Source organism: Nicotiana tabacum, chromosome 22, assembly GCF_000715075.1.
Source record: "Nicotiana tabacum cultivar K326 chromosome 22, ASM71507v2, whole genome shotgun sequence".
NCBI lineage: Eukaryota > Viridiplantae > Streptophyta > Magnoliopsida > Solanales > Solanaceae > Nicotiana > Nicotiana tabacum.
The window spans coordinates 61,730,235-61,746,281 of NC_134101.1; the positions used below are offsets into that span (position 1 = coordinate 61,730,235).

The 16,047-nt window shown below is 36.9% G+C and overlaps 1 long non-coding RNA gene across 1 annotated transcript; it reads right to left on the bottom strand.

Annotated features, from left to right (window-relative positions):
• Positions 1-6,449: 6,449 nt before the first annotated feature.
• LOC142176755 (uncharacterized) lies at positions 6,450-11,290 on the bottom strand. Its single transcript, XR_012705513.1, has 2 exons — positions 10,630-11,290; positions 6,450-6,857 (listed from the first exon to the last, which is right to left on the bottom strand). It is a non-coding gene; the product is annotated as an uncharacterized LOC142176755 (long non-coding RNA).
• Positions 11,291-16,047: the final 4,757 nt, after the last annotated feature.

Below are 16,047 nucleotides of genomic sequence, written 5' to 3' on the forward strand. Positions count from 1 at the left end.
TCTGGGGTACGAGCAGCGGGAGTCAATGATCCTCCCCTGGCATGAGATGAGGCAGGAGTAAGTGGAATCAACCCTGCCTGAGCTAGAGTACCAAACATGCTCAGAAACTATGCCAGGGTCTCCTGAAGAGCTAGTGTGTAACAGGTGTCTCAGGTGCTTGCGCTCCAACTGGGGTTGCTGGTGGTTCCTCTGTAGCAGCTCGTGCGGGTGCTCTGGCTGCACCACATGGACATCCTCAGTCTCTACCCTGGCCCCGGCCTCTCACGGATCTAGCAGGGGGCACGGTTGCCTGGTCATCTGATCCGCCTGTACGTGTCATCACCATATGTGAGAGAATAGAAGACAAAAGTTTAGAATTCCAAAGTCAACAATTTCACACGAAAAAGAATCAAAGAAGTGGAAGTTTTCCAAACAGTTCCATAGATTCCCAAAGATAAGTACAGACGTCTCTGTACCGATCCGCGAGACTCTACTAAACCTACTTGTGGCTCATAATACCTATGAACCTAGAGCTCTGATACCAACTTGTCACGACTCAAAGCTCCCTCCGTAAGATGTCGTGATGGCACCTAGTCTCTACGATTAGGTAAGCATAACAATTGTGGAATAATTGAAATAAAAGCAAAATCAACCACTAAACTTCAACAGATAACTATATAACTGAAAAATACCGCTCGGCATATACAAGTAAACCAACACCCGAGTATAAATAATTCCCAAAGACCCGGTAGCCACAAGTCACAAGCTTCGAAGAGAAAGTTAGGTGTCTCTATACATCAGAGTCTAAGGAAATATAAAAAAGAAAACAACATAGGAGGGAATAAAGGGGGACTCCGAGGTTTGCGGACGCTGGCAGATATACCTTGAAGTCACCGTAGCAGCAGCAAGTACACTCAGCTAATAGCGGGGCTGGTAGGAGGTACCTGGGTCTGCACACAAAACATATACAGAAGAGTAGCATGAGTACACCACAACGGTACCTAGTAAATACCAAGCCTAACCTCGGTAGGGTAGTGACGAGGTCAGGTCAGGTCCCTACTGGGATATAATTATAAGACAGAAGATATAACTACATGATGAAAGATTGAGAATTTAACAAAGAGAATTTATAGAAAAGTAACAACATAACACATAGAGGTAAACAACAGGGGCGCTCTTGAGATACCGTCTCGTAGTCCCAAAAGTAAATACTCAACAGGGGATCTCCCGAGGTACCGACTCGTAGTCCCAAAAGTAAATATGCAAGGGGATCTCCCGAGGTACCGCCTCGTAGTCCCAAAAGTAAATATACAAGAGGATCTCCCGAGGTACCGCCTCGTAGTCCCAAAAGTAAATATACAAGAGGATCTCCCGAGGTACTGCCTCATAGTCCCAAAAGTAAACACACAGCTCTAAACCGATGGAAACAACAATTAACAACAAGAATCCTATAGTTTAAGACTAATACAAATCAAGGAAAGTCAGGAATTCAACTAAGCATGCTGCACAGATTTAAAATAAGTATTTAAGACACGTAGACATGCGATATTAGGCTAAACAAGATAACTACACATGCTGGGATGACTCATTTAAGATGTAACAGGTTATTGTTAATTAAAAATTGAATTTTCAATAATTAGCCCGTATACGCACTCGACACCTCGCGTACAAGGCACTCACATATCACAGAATTTCCACAATAGTATCAAGACCTAAAGGGGTTTCCCCCACACAAAGTTAGGCAAGCCACTTACCTCGAACCAACCTCAATCAATCAGTAAGAATGCCTTCTCCACGACTTTCCGACCCCGGATGGCCCAAATCTAGCCAAAAGTAATTACATACTATAAATACAACTATAAGAAACTAATCTAATTAATTAAATCAAGACTTTAACAAGAATTTAGTAAATCGCCCCAAAAAGTTGACCCAGGCCCATGTCTTGGAATCGGGTAAAAGTCACAAAATACGAACATCCCTTCAACCACGAGTTCAATCGTACCAAAATTACTCAAATATGATACCAAAATCTCAATCAAAACCCAAATATTCGGTTGAAGAACTTCTTCCACTTTTTTCCAAATTTCTCAACTCAAATCTTAAATTAGAAGGTGAAATGAATGATAGATTAGTGGGATATAACCAAAACAAGTGAAGAATCATTACCCAATCAATGTTTCTGAAAATCCCTCAAAATCGCGTCCAATCCCGAGCTCTCTATCTCAAGTTTTGATAAAAATGGCAAAACCCTCATTTTTGAAATGTTTATAACTGCCCAAAGATTCCTTCTCCCCGAACGCGGAACCATCCTCGTGTTCGCGAAGCATAAAAATACTTCAGTCCAAAAACCTCCCTTGCAAACGCGATGGCCCAATCGCGAACGAGGAGCTTATACAGCCTGACCCTACGTGAACATGGGACCCTCATCGCGAACGCGTAGGCTAATTGTCTGGGGACTCATTAGCCTAGTTTTCTCTACGCGAACGCGAGGTCCTATAGCGAATGCGTAGTCCTAGCACCTCACAACTTCGCGAATGCTGGACCTACATCGCGAACACGAAGAACAAAACTTTGTTGGCTTCGAGATACCTTACGCGAACGCGAGGCCTCTCTCGCGAACGCGTTGAAGGTAACCAGCAACAGAACATCAGATTTTTCTGCAATTCCAACAAGTCCAAAACTAGTCCGTTAATCACCCGAAATCCACCCGAGGCCCCCGTGACCTCAACCAAACATACCAACAAGTCCTAAAATATCATATGAACTTAGTCGAGCCCTCAAATCATATCAAACAACAACAAAAATACGAATCACACTCCAATTCAAACTTAATAAACTTGAAACTTCACACTTATACAACCGATGGCGAAACCTATCAATTCACGTCCGATTGACCTCAAATTTTGCACACAAGTAATAATTGACATTACGGACCTATTCCAACTTCCAGAATCAGAATCCGACCCCTATATCAAAAAGTTCACTTCTGGTCAAACTTCCAAAAAATTCAACTTTCGCCATTTCAAGCCTAATTCAGCTACAGACCTCCAATTCACAATCCAGACACGCTGCTAAGTTCAAAATCACCCAACAGAGTTAACGGAACCAAAGAATCTCCATTCCGGAGTCGTCTTCACACAGTTCCAACTACGGTCAAATTCCTAGAACTTAAGCTTCCATTTTAGAGACTAAGTATCCCATTTCACTCCAAAACCAAAAATAAATCCTTCGGCCAAGTTACACAAGCATAAAAAGATACAGGGGAAGCAGTAAATAGGGGATTGGGGCTAATACTCTCAAAACGATCGTCCGGGTCGTTACAATAATTTTCTTTTATAAATTTCGAACAAGTTTTTGGGATTTTTAATAAAATTATATCTCTAGGGTTTTATATATATCATTACATATACTAGTAATATATTGTGAATACCGTTTAACATGCATGTAACCACCGAATATCATGATACAATGGTAATCGTAGTATTCCATGATTCAGTTGTAATGATGGTATATTGTATAGTATATTAAAAATATTGAGAATATCATTAACTTATTCAAACAATATATACCATGATTCAATATAGTCATGGTATACCGTATAGTATACCAAGAATATTGAGAATATAATATAACATAAATAAAGTATACCATGATTCAACTATTGATATACCACAAAGTATATCATGATTCAACAATAATTATAATATACTACATAATATACCAAGAATACTAAAAATATCATTTAACATAAATAAAGTATATTAAAATTTATATTAATCACAGTATGATGTGAGGTATACCAAAAATATTAGGAATATTATTTAATATACTCAAACAAATTATGCCATGATTCCATAGTAACTGTAGTATACTAGTATACCAACGAATATTAAAATATCATTTAACATAAGCAAAGTATACCATGATTCAACATTAACAATAGTAATTATCGTCTACTATATAGTATACTATGAATTTTAGATATCATATTTTACATACTTAAATTAAGGGGGATTTGCAGTTGTACCCTATATTTGTACCACCTTTTAATCTATACCATATTTTTAAAAATTATTGATTTGGTAGCCATCTCACAAAAAATCCGTAATAATATGACAATTACACCCGTGACAAAAGATATAAAATGATCTCCTCCTCTTCTCTCAGCAACTTTATAAAAAAATCATAAACCTGTCCAGATTCATCTTCAGAATCACACTTGCATGAAGTTGTTTCACCTTGAAGATAAAACTTCATGCTAATGTAGCAAGAAGTTGTTTCATGTTTGAAGCTAAAACTTCATGCTAATATAGCATGAAACTGTTTCACATTGAAACTAAAATTTTATGCTAATGCATGCTGAAGTTATTTATCCTGCAGTCTACAATTTTGTCGTGAATTTTATCCGAAACTTCAGTCTAAATATGTTGAAGTTATTTAGTTCATTTGCTAAAATTTCAGACTAAACATGCTGAAGTTTTTTAGTTCATTTGCTAAAACTTCAGACTAAATATACTTAAGTTATTTAGTTCATTTGCTAAAATATCAGACTAAACATGCTTAAGTTATTTAGTTCATTTACAAAAATATCAGACTAAACATGCTTAAGTTATTTAGTTCATTTGCTAAGATTTCAGACTAAATATGCTTAAGTTATTTAGTTCATTTGCTAAAATTTCAGACTAAATATGCTTAAGTTTTTTAGTTCATTTGCTAAAATTTCAGACTAAACATGCTTAAATTTTTGTCTTGTAGTATGTAATTTTCTAATGAGTTTTTGCTAATGCATGCTAAAGTTATTTAGTTCATTTGCTAAAACTTCAGACAAAACATGCTGAAGTTATTTAGTTCATTTGCTAAAATTTCAGACTAAACATGCTGAAATGTTTTAGTTCATTTGCTAAAACTTCAGACTAAATATGCTTAAGTTTTTGTCTTGCAGTATGCAATTTTTTAAAGAGTTTTTGCTAATGCATGTTGAAGTTATTTAGTTCATTTGCTAAAAATTCATACCAAAACATGCTGAAGTTTTGTAACGCAATCTACAGTTTTGTCCTGAGATTTATCTGAAATTTCAGTCTAAACAAGCTGAAATTTTTTAGTTTATTTGCTAAAACTTCAGCCTATACATGCTTAAGTTTTTGTCTTGCAGTTTGTCAATAGTCTTTTATTAAAGAAGGGCAAAATTTTCTTTTTAAAATGTTTTTAACAAAAAAGTGAGTACGGATGCAAACGGAAAAACAAAATGGGTATAAGTTAAAAAGGGGCGACCAAATAGGGCGCCCCATGCAATTTTTACAAAATAAAGTATACCATGAGTAATTGTAATCATGATATACTAAATATAAAGTATACCATACTATATAATATATAAATATACCATTTGTATATTATGAATATCATTTAACATACCAGCAAACACTTTTTAAAAAAAAAGGATTTCAAAAGAAGGAAAAAAAAAAGGCAAACACAATATACCATAATCCAACCGTAATCATAGTTATCATGATTTAAATGTAACCATAATATACTACACAGGTCACTGTATACCACAAATATTGTGAATACCATTTAACATACTAGTAATCATAGTATATCATAATTCAACAATAATTATATTACACTAAATAATATACTATTTGTTATATATAAACTAAAAAATTATATTATTATGCAGATCAAATCTATCTATTTTCATTTTGGAACAACTTTAAGATTTAGACTTTACTAAATAAAATGGTAACTCCTATATTTAGTTTGGAAATGATTTAACTTTTTATATTAAATTAATTACTTACCAATTTTATTTTGTTGTTTTAATTTTAATCTCTTTTGATTCTATTTCTAAATAAAAATAGATAAAATAAATAGAAACAAACGAAAAAAAGAAATCCAAGGAAAAGAAAGAAAGAACACGTCCCCTCTCCCCAATTTGTTACAAAATTTATAATACACAAACACTGATGCAAAGTCCCTCACGCTCACACATAGAGGGGGTCACCAATTTCACTCCAGTGTCTCCTATCTTCATTACCAACAAAACCACCAATTCTTCTCATAGTTTCATCAAATTGATCATTTACTTGGAATACCAAAATCACGATTGTTATATCTGAGACGGTTGAATTGGAAAAGTAGGGAAATGAGGAGTTAGGTAGACGAGTGAGTCTAGTTAAACGAGATATGGGCCAGTGCGCGTATTGGGCTTGAGTCACAAATTGGGCCAAACAATTAGAAGTAGTCAGCAGCCCAGTTATTACTTAGCCTTACTTAGCTTAATAAATAACAGAAATGAGAGAGGAGGAGCTATGCTAAATTTTTGGTAATTCTGTTACTCCTTCTAACCACTTCTCTCTCTGCTTTCTCTCTCTACGCTTATCTCTCTAACCTCTTCTCTTCTTCTTCATTTTCAGGTAAATGCAGGAGTCAGATAATAATTAACGTTGTAATTCAGTCAATTGTTCCATTAATTAATAAGAATTCATGTTTCGACTTGTTCTTCTCCAATTTCTTATTTATATTCCAGTACATAACAAATTGGTATCAGAGCTTGATCCTCGCACCGCAATGAAAGTGTTAAGAAATTAGAGAATCAATTGCAGAATTACATACAAGAAACTAATGAGAAATTGGAAACTAATGATGCAAAAATGGATGATCTAGGTCATAAATTAGATTTGATGATAGAGAAGCTCTTCGCCAACAAAGATGGCATCCTGGGGAGTGCGCTAGCTGAAATCCATGAAAGGACAGAAGGTTCTGGTAGTAGAGTGAGCATGATTGAGCCTTATAAAAATTCTGTTAGGAGATTCCACTCTAACAGCTCATCCAACAAGGTTGATTGCCCTTATTTTGAAGAAGGAGACCCTAGATCTTGGCTACAAAAATATGAGAGGTATTTTCATTATAATCACATAATAGATCCTCAACAAAAACTAGAAATTGTTGTACTTCACTTGAATGGTAGAGCTGAGTCTTGGTATTTTTCATATCAACTAAGTAGGGAAATTGTGACGTGGTCTGATTTTGTGGAGGAAATTTGCAAGAGGTTTAATAATTCTGATAATAGCAATCTAAATTTACTAGAAAAGTTCAAAAGGATTGAACAACTATGTCATGTGAATGAGTATCTTGAGAAATTTGAAGATCTTAAAGCTTGGGTGTTGATTAAACATCCTACCATCCCTGAAGAATTATTTTTAGGGTTCTTCATTGAAGACCTTAAGGAAGAAATTAGACACACAGTTAAAATGTTGGACCCCTATTCCTTGAGTCAAGCAGTAGAGAAAGCTAGACATAAGGAAGATCTGCTAGAGTCAATGAACATAAAGGGAAAGCCAGGAATTAACAGACAAGGAACTCGGTATAATACTAATCATAGTGCATTGGGTATTAAAAATTCTGGTTATGGGCAAAAGGAGGGTAACACTAATATAAAAATGCATAGTAACAAACTGTTTGAGGCTAGAAAGGCTAATGAGAGTGTTACAAGTGTGGGGAGAGATATTTCCTAGGTGATGTGTGCAGGCATGGATAAATAAATGCCCTATCAGGTGCTACTAAACAAGAAGAAGTGATGGAAAGGTTCAGCTAAGAAGAAATTAATGAGCAAGAGGAGCCTTATGAGGAGGTGATTGATGAGGCCATCAGTTTTAATGCCTTATCAGGCACTGTTACTTCCAATACAATTAAGCTGAAGGGGATGTATGGAAAGCAAGGGTTGATAATACTAGATGATAGTGGGAATACACATGATTTTGTGGCTAGTGACACTGCCAAACAATTGGGTTGTGTGATCAGAGAGGCTGCTCCTATGAGGGTGCATGCTGCCAATGGTAGTCATTTGATGAGCTACCACTACTGCCCTCAATTCAAATGGAAGGTCTAAGGAGTGGAATTTGAGTACAAACTCAGTCTGTTGGATATTAGAGGTTGTGATATAGTACTTGGTGGAGATTGGATGAGGAAACATAATCCAATACTATTTGATTTCATTGGGTATAGGTTACAAGTCAGTGTCAATGGGAAAAAAGGTAGATCTGAAGGGACTTACTGAGGAAGGTAATCTTCAAGCTATGACAGTTTCTGGAGTGAAACAACTACTGAAGAAAGATCAAGTGTTGTGGCACATCTATTTACCTTATCAGCTAAGGAGGAAGAGATAACAGAATCCATACTTGAGAAGATCAAGACAGTGTTGAAGGACTTCACAAGAGTCTTTGCAGAGCCGAAAGCACTACATCCAAGAAGGGACCAAGTTCATTTCATTCCTCTCAAACCTGATATAGCACCAGTCAATGAGATACTCACTAATGGCACTATACAACCCAGTCACTCACCATTCTCTTCCCCAGTCCTTTTAGTTAAAAAGAAGGATGGATGTTGGAGGTTTTTCATTGATTATAAAGAGTTGAATAAGATGACTATTAAGGATAAGTTTTCTATTCCATTAGTAGACAATTTAATAGATGAACTACATGGTTCCTGTATCTACTCAAAGATTGATTTGAGTGTTGGTTATCATCAAATAAGAATGGGAGAAACTGACATCTATAAGAATGCTTTTAGAACTCATCTGGGCTATTATGAGTCCAGGGTCATGCCCTTTGGCTTGACCAATGCACCTGCAACCTTCGAGAGTCTTATGAATAACATTTTAAAACCTTTTTTGAAGAAGTTTGTATTAGTATTCTTTGATGATATTCTAGTCTATAATTCTTCAATAGAAGTGCATGCATTGCATCTCAGAAAAGTGTTGGAGGTGCTATGCAGGGAACAACTCTATGTCAAACTGTCAAAGTGTTCATTTGGACAGGATAGAGTTGAGTATCTAGGCTACATCATTTCGGGGAAGGGAGTCTCCACTGACCCTTCAAAAATTGAAGCAATGATCAACTGGTCTGTTCCTAAATCTGTGAAGGCTTTAAGTGGTTTCTAGGCTTACTAGCTACTATAGAATGTTTGTTAAGTCATATGGAGTTATCAGCAGGCCACTGACAAATCTTCTAAAAAAGAACTCCTTTCAGTGGAGTACATAAGCAGAAGTGGTCTTCCAACAGTGAAAGGAGGCTATGTCAACAGTGCTAGTATTGGCTCTAGTTGATTTTACCAAACCTTTTACTATTAAAACTGATGCATGTGAAACATATATGGGAGTTGTACTCATGCAGGGAGGTTGGCCTATAGCCTATTTCAGCAAGGCCCTAGCTTTGAAACACAGAGGACTCTCTACTTATGAAAATGAGTATCTAGTTGTACTTTCTGCAGTAGTTAAATGGAGACATTACTTACAGGGGGAAACTTTATTGTTAAACATACCATCAGAGTCTAAAGTATCTTCTGGAGCAAAAAGTCACCACAACATTGCAGCAGAAAGGGCTCACTAAACATCTAGGATTGGTTTATGAAGTGCAATACAAAATGGGTGTGGAGAATAAGGTTGTAGATGCTCTTTCAAGGAGACAGGAAAAATACTCTACCCTATTAGCTATGTCTACATCTCAGGCTACTTGGTTACAGGAGGTTTCTCAAGGTTATGAGAATGATCCAATAACTCTACATCTTTTTAGTGATCTAGTGATCTAACCTAACAGCATGGCAGACTATTCCTTACATAAAGGAATCATCAGATTCAAACAAAAAATCTATATGGGGCAGAGTAGTGGATTGAAAAAAAAAACTATTAGAGGCCTTGCATCAATCATCCTTAGGGGGACACTCAGGCCAACAGGGAACATACAGAATGGTGCAGTCAATGTTCTACTTGTCAAACATGAAATCAGAAGTCTTTAAGTGGGTAAGTGAATGTGATGTCTATCAAATGGTGAAAGCTGAGCATGTACATTCCCCTGGGTTGTTACAACCTCTACCTATTCCAGAGCAAGCTCGGCAGGATATATCCTTAGACTTTGTAGAAGGATTGCATGCTTCTGGTCATAAAAATATTGTGTTAGTAAGCATAGATAGACTAACTAAGTATGGGTATTTCTTAGCTCTTAAACACCCATACTCAGCACAATATTCGACAGAATTATTTATGAGAGAGATGTACAGGTTGCATGGGCTTCCTAGGACCATTGTATATGACATGGATGCCATTTTCAACAGCCATTTCTAGCAGTACCTCTTCAAGGCCTTAGGAACTAAGCTCAACATGCATTCTGCCTATCATCCATAATAAGATGGCCAGACTGAGAGACTCAACATGTATTTGGAGACTTATTTGAAAGTTATGGTGTTTGGTAATCCAAAACAATGGAAAAAGTGGCTACACCTTGCAGAGTGGTGGTATAATACTAATTACCACACTTCACTCACGACTATACCATTTGAAGCACTATATGGGAACCCTCCGACCTAGTTACCATTGGGCTCATTACCTAATAGTGGTCACAACCCAGCAGGGGCCAGCTTAGCACAAAGACAACACATGCTTCAGGTTCTAAGAGATAACCTAACTCAAGCCTAATCCAGAAAGAAATTCTATGCAGACAAACTAAGGTCAGAAAAGACTTTGCAATAGGGGACCTGGTCTATCTAAAGCTACAACCTTATAGACAATCCTCAGTAGATATTCGTAGAAATGTGAAGCTAAGTGCTCATTATTATGGTCCCTACAATATTCTATAGAAGATTGCTACATTGGCTTACCTACTTGAGCTTCCAGCAGGGTGTCAGCTACACCCAGTCTTTCACGTGTCCTTGTTGAAGAAGCGAATCGGCCCTGCTGTGACATCCCAACTACAACCTCCTATTTGTGATGATGAAGACCGAGTCTTGATTTAACCATTATCCATTTTACAACATAGATTGGTCAAGGTCGACAATGTGGTACAAGTGAAGGTGATGATTTAGTGGGCTATTTTAGGTAAGGACGGGGCATCATGGGAGGATTGGGGTACATTAAGGGCAGATTTTTGGAGTTTGTCGCACGACAACGACCTTAAGGGCAAGGTCTGTCTTTGAAGGGGTAGGTATTGTTATGTCTGCGTGAATGAGGGAAATAAGGAGTTAGGTAGATGAGTAAGTCTAGTTAAAGGAGATATGGGCTGGTGCGTGTATTGGGCCTGAGTCACAAATTGGGCCAAGCAATTAGAAGTAGTCAGCAACCCAGTTATTACTTAGCCTTACTTAGCTTAATAAATAACAGTAATGAGAGAGGAGGAGCTATGCTAAATTTCTGGTAATTCTGTTACTCCTTCTAACCACTTCTCTCTCTTCTTTCTCTCTCTATGTCTATTTCTCTAACCTCTTCTCTTCTTCTTTATTTTCAGGTAAATGTAAGAGCTAGATGATAATCAATGTTGTCATTCAGTCAATTATTCTATTGATTAATAAGAATTCTTATTTCTACTTGTTCTTTTCCAATTTACTCTTTAAATTATAGTACATAACAACAATCTTCTAAAAAACCGTGAAATTTTAGAGTTTTCTGACGAATCAAATTACAAAGACAATGAAAAAATACCAAAATGGGAAGTGAAAGAATAGTATGATGATGCCACCCACGATTACACTCCGACGAAGACTCCACCGTTGAATAGTTTTCGCAATCCCATACCGATATCGTCCCAATTGACATCCCACAGTTGCCTTGCCATTATAAAATTTTGATCCAATCCTTTGTTATTATAGTTAAACCACTGAAAATTATAGTTAAAACACCGGTTGATATCAAAATTCACAAGTTTAACTTACTTGTAGAAGAACAAAATATTATTATTGAAGTGCAAGAATAATAGACTTGTGTAGTTGGGGGTTAATTAGCAATTAGGAGAGTTGTGAGGGACTAGTTAGTTAAGTCGATTGCTTAACAGTACAAAGTTTATTATACGAGCATTGTGAAGCACCTAAATATAACTAACTCATTCATTTTTACAAAAACACGACTATCTCTTCTCTCTTCTCTCATCTGGATGTAGATCCATGCCCTCCATATCAATGCAATTCATTTCTTCTACATTTTTCTTGATATGATTAGCTAGTAATTCTGTAAATTAACATGGTATCAGAGCAACGCTCCTGAAATTAGAGTGCTCTCCGATGAATCCACGATGAAATTCCGACGAATAAGCAGAATTGCTAGTAAATCGACATTGACAAAGCTCGAAACCTATTGAAAATGACATAAAATGAAGTAACACGGCTGGAACACAACCACCCGCTGTTTTTCCAAGCATCGGATGCTCCGGGACTAGTTCTAGTGACAATTAAACTCACAGGGCCAGAAAATTATGCCATATGAAGTAGGGCAATGAAACTAGCTCTTAGGGGAAAGAGCAAGCTTGGATTTGTAGACGAAAGTTGTGCGAAAAGCATGTATAGAGGTGAATTAGCAGAGTAATGGGAGAAATGTAATGCAATTGTATTGTCATGGATATGCAGTACAGTTGGAAGTGAATTGATACCAAGCATCGTGTTTGCATCGAGTGCAAAGAAAGTGTGGAGCGACTTCAAGGAAATGTTTGACAGATGCAGTCTGACCAGGATCTATCATTTGTGGACAAAATTTGCATCATCAAGGCAAGATATAGACCATATAACCACCTACTATTCCAAAATAAATGATTTGTGGAATGAACTGAACATATTAGCACCAAAATCAGGCTGTGATTGTGAGGAATCCAGACTATCGCTTGAACATTTATCACAACAACGTCTGTTGTAGTTTCTTATGGGCCAAAATAAAAGTTATAGTAATGTAAGGAGTAATGTGTTGATGAAAAGGCCTGTAGTAAGTGTAAATATAGCTTATGCCATAGTGATTTAGGAAGAGAGTCAAAGAACCCTAGGAGTGGCTGATATGAACACGGATCTATTGAATATGATGGTAGGGAAGCCTCAGTTTAACAAACCTAAGAAAATAGGGATGATATGTGAACACTATGGTTACAAGGGACATTTTAAGGAAAATTGCCATAAAATAGTTGGATATCCAACGAATTTTAAGAGCAAGAAAAAGACTCATGTTGTAGGAGGAAATAAGACATTTGCTAACAATGCAAGTGTAGAGGAAGCCAACAACTCTGAAAGTCAACCACAAGAACACTATCTGACAGAGGAAAAGTATAAGCAATTGGTAGGATTGCTGAACAAACCTACAGGTGCAGAGTGTTCCACAAATATGGCAGGTATTGTTTCATAAATGTCCAATTCCACAGAAAAATATTGGATAGTGGATACAAGTGCCAATCATCACATAACTTGTAATAAGGATTTACTAGATACACTTAAGATCATTGATGGATATAAAAGTGCACAATTACCAACTGTGAAGACTTCTAATATTACACATACAGAAAATGCATAGACTCTAGGAAATCAAAAAGTGAAGAATGTGATCCATGAAATCAAAAAGTGAAGAATGTGATCCATGTACCAGAATTTAAGTTTAACCTGCTATCAGTGTCAAAGCTCACCAAAGACCTCAATTGTTTAGTTGCCTTTTACCCTGATTTATGTATGTTGCAGAGATTTTACAGTGGCAAGGTATTGGAAATTGGTAAAGAACATGAGGGATCGTACATAATAAAGAAAAGAGAAAAAAAAATAAAGCATTGGCGGCAGGAACAATTGCAAAAGAAGGAGCATAAACAGTTTTATGGCACTACAGAATGGACATGCCTCAATAAGGTCATTGCAACACTTGCCAGCCTTGAAGAATAAAATCAGCAGTGTAGGAACAGAAAGTTGTGATGTATGCCCTCTTGCAAAATAATGTAGGCTGCAATTTCCAACTAGTGTTTCAAATTCAACTGTTGTCTTCCAACTTCTTCATTTAGATGCATGGGGACCATACAAGGTTCCAACCTATGATAGAAAATAATACTTTGTTACAATAGTAGATGATTATAGTAGATACACATGGGCATGTTCGATACATTCAAAATGTGAAGTATGTGTAGTTCTGAAAAACTTCCTTCTAGTAATAAACAATCAATTTGGTATTAATGTCAACTATTTGAGATCTGACAATTGCACAAAATTCTTTAATGCACAATGTGATAATTTGTTGGTCTCTTATGATATTATCCATCAAACTAGTTGCCATATACACTACAGCAAAATGGAATAATAGAAAGAAAGTGCAGGCACATCTTAGAGGTTGTCAGGGCACTGAAGCTTCAGAGTGAAGTTCCCATAAGGTTTTGGGGTGATTGTATTAAGACTGCAGTTTACCTGATTAATAGGTTGCCAACACCAGTTTTAAAGGGAAAGACTCCCCATGAACTGTTGTATGGTAAGGAACCTAAGATATATCATCTGAGGATTTATAGTTGTCAATGTCATGCAACTGTCTTGTCCATGCGAGATAAGTTTGCACCCAGAACCAGGAAGGCAGTGTTCATTGGTTACTCAGAAATACGGAAACATAGAAAGGTTATAGACTATATGACCTTGTACAAAGATCCTTCTTTGTAAACAGGGATATAGTGTTCCAAGAGAGCAAATTTTCGTTTAAGGAAACAGGAACTGAAGCAGATGATATGTTTCTTCAATAGTCTATTTCTGCAGGAGATCAAATCCATGATTTACAGCCTATACAACTTGTGAATCCAGATGACATTGATCCACTTGTTCATGATCATGCTCCTACAGAGGCTAATCCCATGGACTCAGAGTCAGAATAAGTAGAACTGAGATCTATATCACTAGAGCAGGTGGACCTGAGAAACACTCAAGGTTCAACACTAGAAGAGGTCACATAGGAGAATTCTGCTACTAAGTCAGTGCATGAACCAACACCATCTCACTTACCAACACATCATGCTCTAAGAGAGCCTAGAAAGACAACCCCTCCCATATTGATGAATGACTATGTGACTACTATAAAGTGTTTTGGGACCTGCAGATTCCCTATTTCAAATCATGTTATATATGATCACCTTTCTACAGCATATCAGGCTTATCTGCAGGCTTTTTCAGTTCTTGTAGAGCCTAGATCCTTCAAGGAAGCAACACATGATCCATAATGGGTGGCAGTAATAGAACAGGAGATACAAGCTCTAGAAGACAATCATACTTGGGAGATTATAGACCTGCCTGTTGGAAAATAAGTCATTGGCTCAAAGTGGGTATACAAAATAAAGTACAAAGCCAATGGGGAGGTTGATAGGTTTAAAACACGATTGGTAGCTAAAAGTTACACATAACAAGATGGTTTGGATTACCATAAAACTTTCTCACATGTAGCTAAAATGGTTACAGTGAGAAAATTTATCAGTGTTGCCGCTTCTAAAAGCTAGACATTGTTTCAATGGATGTCAATAATGCATTTCTATAAGGTGATCTTACTGAAGATGTTTACATAGACTTACCTCTGGGATTTCACAAAAAGGGGGAGTATAAGGTATGCAGGTTGTTGAAATCCCTCTATGGCTTAAAACAAGCCTCGAGGCAATAGAACATTAAGCTTACAAATGCCTTACTACAAGCTGGATACTCTCAAAGTTCATATGATCATTCACTATTTACCAAGAAATGGGACAGGGACATTGTGATCATCTTGGTGTATGTTGATGATTTATTGATAACTGGAAATTCTCACAGTATGATTACAGAAGTGAAGAGGACCCGTCACCATAACTTCAAAATGAAGGATTTGGGAGAACTTAGGTACTTCCTTGGAATAGAGGCCTTGAGATCAGAAGGAGGAATTGTATTGAATCAGAGAAAATATGCCATGGAACTTATTTCAAAGGCAGGTTTGAGTGGTTGCAGGCTAGTTGCAACTCCAATGGGACTAAACCATAAGCTGACTATTGTGGACTATGATAATCATATTGGGAACACTGGAGATAAACTACTAGAAGATGCTGGAAGTTACCAAAGGTTGATAGGGAAGCTGCTATGTTTAACCATCACAAGACCAAACATAAGTTTTGTTGTGCAGGTCTTGAGCTAGTTAATCCCAAACAATCGCATTTAGATGCAGCCTTGAGGGTGGTGAGATATATCTAGGGATCCCCAGGTTTAGGTGTGTTGTTGAAGAAAGATGAAGCAAACAACTTGACAGTGTTTTATGATTCAGATTGGGCAGCCTGCCTAAATTCAGAAGGTCAACTACAT